General features: G+C 48.6%; 1 non-coding gene across 1 annotated transcript; it reads right to left on the bottom strand.

Moving 5' to 3' along the window:
* Positions 1 to 4,295: 4,295 nt before the first annotated feature.
* On the bottom strand, positions 4,296 to 4,367 carry TRNAE-CUC. The gene has a single exon. It is a non-coding gene; the product is annotated as a tRNA-Glu (tRNA).
* Between the last annotated feature and the right edge of the window lie 1,052 nt (positions 4,368 to 5,419).

Genomic DNA, 5,419 nt, shown 5'->3' with positions numbered 1-5,419 from the left:
GGCAGCCTCCAGCTGCTATGATAGTCCAGACAGGATAGTAAGAAGTGTGGAGGAGAGGAGCCCAACTTCCCTCTGCTAGTCCAGGGGCAATTGAATCTTTTCTTTACACATGAAGGGTGGGGGCTGATGAAGCTCAGCCCCCTGTTGCTATGATGAAGATGGTTATCAACCATACTGCACCATCTACCATGAAAAATTAGGTGCATATGACATAGGGGGACCTGACAGATGCTAGTCGGCATGGTTACCAGTTCTTTTGCACTGCACCACATGCTAAAAAGCTCATGATGATGAGAACGGATACCAGTCATATTGCACCATCAGCCACCCATAGCGGGGGAGGTGGGAGCAAGGATGTTGGTGTTGAGTGCTGCAGCATTGTGTCTATCTGCAGCATTCAGTAAAGATAGGGTGACATGTTAAATAGTCACGAGAGGATTTTTTCCCTTTTACTTCTGGGGTGGGTGGGGGGGTGTACATTGCCGAGCTATGCCCTGAACCACCATGGACACTGTTTGTTTGACCCTAGAGGCACTTGGAGCTCAGCCAAGAATGCAAATGCTTTTCAGAGACTGCAGGAACTGTGGGATAGCTTGAGTCCTCCAGTCCATGAGCATCCATTTGATTCTTTGGCTTTCCGTTACGCTTGTCACGCTGCAGTGCGCTGAGCCCCTGCTATGGCATCTGTCTGGAGAATTTTTAAAAATGATTTTGAATTTCATCTTCTATAACGGAGCGCTGATAGAACGGATTTGCCTGCCCTTACAGCGATCACATCCGCATGGTCCATGCGGGAGCTCTTTCTTTATTTTGATTTTTAAGTGCATCGCCACACGTGCTGATCTGAGCTCCACGCTAGGCAAACAGGAAATATTCAAAAGTTCGCGGGGCTTTTCCTGTCTACCTGGCCACTGCATCCGAATTCAGATTGCTGTCCAGAGTGGTCAGTGGTGCACTGTGGGATACCGCCCGGAGGCCAATACCGTTGATTTGTGACCACACTAACCCTAATCCGATATGGCAATTCCGATACTAGCGCTACTCCTCTCGTTAGGGAGGAGTACAGAAACCGGTTTAAAGAGCCCTTTATATCGATATAAAGGGCCTCTTGGTGTGGACGGGTGCAGCGTTAAATCGGTTTTATGCTCCTAAAACCGGTTTAAACGCGTAGTGTAGACCAAGCCTCAGACACGCAGGGCCCCCAGGGGAACAGAGGCTGGGACAGGGCAGCAGCCTGGGCTGGGCTGGGAAGATGCTGGGAGTTCTCGTTCCCTGAGAACTGGCCCGGCTCCCTTCTCAACAGCGAACAAATCAATTCCACATCCCCTCCCCAGGAAAACCAGCCTGGAGCCAAGGGCAGCAGGGGACGATTCCCTGCAGTTCCCACCGAGGCAGGAGAGAAGCCAGGGTGTTTCTAGCAGAGCTTATGGAACTGATGTGGGGAAACCAGCCTTTAATAACAGGCAGTTCCAGTTTAAGCTCAGTGTTTTTAACAATTTCTACAACATTAAATAACCCTTCAATCGTAGTGTCACCATCCATAACATTGCTTCAGCCTTATAGGTTCCTAAGTGCACAACTAAACATCTCTTCAAACACAAGGGAGTGGAGATCAGTCAATGTTCAGAGTCATCCCACATAAAAGAACCATATTGTCGTACATACTGGACCCATCATGTGGCCATCGCCTTTCCCTCCTCTCTGTTAAAAGTTTTAGTATTTTGCACAGAAACTTTCTTCCCTCAGGAGAGTCCTGGGAACCAGGGCTGCCAGCCAGACAAACACCTTTAAGAGGCGGCGTAATCTGTCAAAAAATTATCTCCCTCCTTCAGTTCAGTGACACCCTGAAATGTTATTTATCAGGGCAGAGCCAGAGGATTGAAAGCATCTACATGAAACCCCTGTGTAGCTAACAGGAATGAACACAAACACTTGTATCTGAAGAGATGTTTAGTTTTACCCTTGGTAAACTACAAGACTAAAGGGCAAGGCAGTGGTGCCAGATATAAAGAGTGAAACACGAGACAATCATCATAGTTATGGCCATAGTGACTGCAAATTATTTCTAAATTCTTCTTATTATCATCAGTGTATTATTTTCTCTGGAGTCTAGACATTGACTATATCTTGACCAAGAAATTTAGATCTTGATAAAATAATCGACTATCCCTGGTTAAGGCAATGGACTTGATACCCACTGGGGTGTCCCTACACAGGTACAAGTACCAACAACAGTGGCTGCCTTTTAGCCATAGATTTTAATCAGGGCAATAAATTGATACAAATTCCTGTTAAATAATTTCTCAGCCAGAGTCCATCATGCACATTCCTTAGGGCATTGGGCCACCATGTGGATGTTTCATTTCCCTCCTCAGTTTCACACAGAGACACAATTTCCTTTGCACAGATCCATGAACAGCAAAACCTCCCTGTGTCTCTTGTCTGAGCCAGGGCATTCGATTCCATTGAAACCTTCTCTCCTGCAATGGCGATGGTCAGACAGAGGGGACGTGGCCACTTTCACCTCTGACAGTGAGATATTGGCTCAGCTCTTTCTTTATGCTGCTGTTGTTAGTCCATGAAACATCAGGGATGGAATGCAAGGCTGAGCTCACACACCAACTCCCTGAAACATTTCAGTGCCCCAGAGAAATCCTGACCCCGGCTGTTGGAATGATATGGTGGAGATTCGAATAGGAAAGGGACTGTCTGAATTGTCAGTGTGGGGAATGAACAACAACCTATAGCAATGTCATTCACACAAACACACTCTCATCATGCTCCAGCTGGAAGGGAAATGGGCAGGAACTCTTGCTGTTCAGCCATGGACACACGTACACTAATGCAGCCATGAGTGTGCTGGGGGAGCTGGTCTGAGCAATTTGAAGTGACAATTCTGTGAGAACAGAATCATGGTGTAGTGAAGTAACTGTACATTAAATACTTGTGGCTGAATGGCTAAGATGATAAACTAGAAATCTGTTGGGGTCTCCCCACGCAGGTTTGAATCCTGCCAACTATGGAGGCATTAGTATGTTGCTAGTGCCTGAGTGTCCACAGAGCCAGCTCTGGTCTCACTGTGAGGCTGGCTATACTTAAAATGCTGCTGTGATACTGCTCTAGAACTGTGGAGTAGACAGCTGCTACAGTAACTGGAGGGGTTTTACATTCCTGTAATAGCTACATTGACAGAACAATCTTTCTTTTCATTTAGCACTATCTAACCATGGCTTAGGTCAGCTTAATTATACTGGTTTTGGGGTTTTTCACACCCTGAAAGACCATCATGCTCTACCAACTGAGCTAGCTAGATTTAAAGTCAGTCAACTGCCCAGTCACAGTGTAGAAGGAGCCTGAGGGTGTTTATTTTTGAGCTGAGGTTCCCTGTCTGACATTTGCCTTCTTTCCTGGTCCGTTATGTCTCCAGCGAGCAAACCGGAGCTGTCACAAGGCTGGTTAGATGCTGCTTTCTAGGGGTTGATTTAGCATGCTGCCGCCATCAGCTGGTCAGAGTAACCAGGGTGGGAGGATGGAATTTAGGATTCTCCCACCAAGGGGAGGTGCTGTTGGACTCACCTAGTGGGGGAGAGTCTGAGTTCCCCACATGCCACACACACATTTTCACAGGGAATCAGGTCCCCTGGGGAAAAACTCAAAAGAAGCCCAGGCCCAGGAGTGTCAGAGAAGGGAATCACTGTTTGCCTTAAGAGGTGGGTGAGGGAAACCTGCAGGTCCTTAGATCCCTCCAGCGCCTGATAGAACCATTTGTGGGGAAGGTCTGGGGAAGCCGAGGAGGACAAGGAGATGGGAAAAGGGCTTGCAGCTGTTGTGCAATCCCCATGCTCCCAGCAGAAGGGTCCAGGGGGCTCAGCACTCAGAACTCACAAGATGGCAAAGCTCAGAGCCCTGTTACACAGAGTCAGAATGTGATCAGCTCACACCCAGGGGGAGCAACACCCCTCCCTTGGTCTCTATGCCAGAGCTCCTATCAGCTCAGTCCTTCCCGCAAGAGCGGGCTGCTGAGAGGGTTGCGATGGGGTAAATGAAGGCAGAGGAGGATTGTTCCTCATGGGGTTTTTTTGTGTGTCTCTGTGATCCTGCTGGAGGAAGCATCATTTGAGTTTGTTTCAGTGGCTTGGGTTGGGCTGAGGTTGTGACCCTGAGCACAGGGGTTCTCTGCTCTTAGCCCCTCAGGGAGTGGACAGTAGAACAGTTTCAGAAAGTGGCTAGAAAGTAGCCTAAGAAAGTGTAGTATAAGTGACAAGAAAAGCCACATTAGGCTACTTTCTAGCTACTTCCCTGACTGGGAATTGAACCCAGGCCTTGGCAGTGAGAGTGCCAAATCCTAACCACTAGACCACCAGGGAGATGATAATGTGGTTTTAAATGAGAAAAGCTTCAATTATTCTTCACTTGCAATGTAAACAAATCCATGTTATTTTCCTGATTCCCCCCATCTTCCCAGTGTCTCCATGGCAGGGCTGGCTCCAGGCACCAGTGCAGCAAGCAGGTCCCTGGGCTGGTCAATGGAAAGGGGAGGCTTCAGTGGCAATTCGGCCCTCTCAGAGGGAAGGACTTGCCACCAAAAGTGGCAGCGGTAGAGCTGCCATTGATTGCAGCTTATTTTTTTTTTCCGCTTGGGGTGCCAAAAACACTGGAACTGGCCCTGCTCCATGAAAGACAATTTGTTAAATCCCAGATGAGTGCAGTTCTATCAGTTCTCAGCCTGAGTCCTTAGGTCTTAATCCTGAGGATATTTTCCCATCATGGGGCCATTTCCCACCTCTCTTTAATACAGAAGCACAATTTTCCTTGCACAGACACAGGAACAGCAAGATCTTTCTCTGTCCCTTGTGCAAAGCAGGGGGCCAAATTCCATGGAAACAATGGACAAGCAGGGGGCCCTGGGCACATCCAGCCCTGGCCGTGAGATGTTCCCTCCCCTCTTTCTTTATGCCCCTGTTGTTATTTCATGGATTGTCTGGGATGGGGGAAAAGCTGAGTTCACTCCAGGTGGAGGGGAAAAGAACCGTGAAAGTCTCAGGACCCAACTCCTGCTACCAGGATCACTGAGGCGCTGGGAATCTGCATGGGAAAGGGACTGTGTGAATTGTCAAGGTGGGGAATGAATAACAATCTACAACTAGATCCACCTCATTCATCACTGACAGGGGCTAATCCTGCCGCCGATAGAAGGGAAACTGGGAGAAATTCTTTGCTGCTCAGCCATGGAAACAGTGACCCAATTGCACCGCAGTGAATGTGCTGGGGAAAGCTGGACTTTACAGGCAGGTGGAAAAAGCAGATCCTAGAAACACCTGGAGCTCCCCACAGCACTGCTGCCACCAGGGTCAGGTGTTGAGCGACTCACAGTGCCCCCTCCCCTCCCATTACCTTCCAGCAGGGGGTGGCAGCACCC

The sequence above is a fragment of the Mauremys reevesii genome, linkage group 23 (assembly GCF_016161935.1).
Source record: "Mauremys reevesii isolate NIE-2019 linkage group 23, ASM1616193v1, whole genome shotgun sequence".
Lineage (NCBI taxonomy): Eukaryota > Metazoa > Chordata > Testudines > Geoemydidae > Mauremys > Mauremys reevesii.
The sequence above is the reverse complement of the archived record's forward strand: the minus strand, read 5'-3'. Positions and strand labels throughout refer to the sequence as shown.